The sequence below is a fragment of the Phalacrocorax aristotelis genome, chromosome 1 (assembly GCF_949628215.1).
Source record: "Phalacrocorax aristotelis chromosome 1, bGulAri2.1, whole genome shotgun sequence".
NCBI classification, from domain to species: Eukaryota; Metazoa; Chordata; class Aves; order Suliformes; family Phalacrocoracidae; genus Phalacrocorax; species Phalacrocorax aristotelis.
In genome coordinates this window covers 24,719,443-24,720,596 of record NC_134276.1, presented here as the reverse complement: position 1 = coordinate 24,720,596, position 1,154 = coordinate 24,719,443, and positions in this window count along the sequence as shown.

Here is a 1,154-nt window from a genome sequence, read left to right as displayed (position 1 = left end):
CTTGCTGGGTTTAGCTGTTTTCAGTACTTCTGTTGCCTTTTTCATTTTGTGACGGGCCATGGCATGGAACAGTTGTGAAGTGAGTTGAAAGTAACTCCGCTGCTTAATGAGTTATTTTCTTTGCCCAAAGGGTTGTACACACCTGCAAGAACCTGGAAACTTCAGAGGTGTTAAGGCATAGGACAAAATTTCTAACACATATAGCCCCATAAACTTAGAGACAGTAATCTGCAGTTCAGAATAAGATGTTAACACCTGATTGAACTTAGGCTAGGCTCTGCTGCCTTCTGTTACAGACTGAACTGAAATGGTAAAATCAGATTTCAGCCCGTTCTGCCAAGCAAGTGGCTCTAGTTGGACCTTGGTAAGGGTTTTAAGAATTCCTCTCAAATAAATCTCAGTAGTCTATTGAAGCTTATATTTAGGTGCTTGGAGCAGGGGAGGATGCTGAAAGAGACTGTTTGTAGCCTCTGCTTTAGACATCAAATTACACTAGGGAATCAGGCACCTGAAGTACTGAGGGAAGTATTTTTCCTGGAAGCATATTCCAAGGGTGTTCTGTCTACTGGTGTATTGGAGCATAGATGCCATATATAGCATGTGACACCAGATGCTGGAAGACCAGTGTCACTAAATGCAAGGGTGGTTTGTTTGGGGTTTTTTTTTTGGGGGGTTGGGGTTTTTTGTTGTTTGTAGGTTGTTTGTTTGGTTTTGGTGTTGGGTTTTTTGGGGGTTTTTTGTTTTGTTTAGTTTTTTCCAGGAGAGTTACTGTGGCTCCAGCAGCGTTTTGTCTGTGACAACAAAACCAAAAGGAGAAAAGAGAAATTAGTCCTCCTGGAGCTACATAAGAGGGGAGTACAGATGAGAGAGAGGACTGGTGCTTTCTAGGGCCAACTAATCCTTCCTACTCATGGCAAGTGGTTTTTTTCTAGCTGGTGCTTTTTGTAGCACCCTAAGTCTTCTCACAGCCAGGGGCAGGAACAATACTAAATAGGGTGTGTGCAGCTTCCCACAGTAGTGCCCAATTTTCTGCACTGACTATAAGCAACTGGATTATCAAAATGCAGATCCCTGTTACTGCCTGGTCTTTTCCTCTGCTGATCTGTTAGAAAATTGTGTACAGTAGGTAACACTAAGAATACTTCATTCTCCAT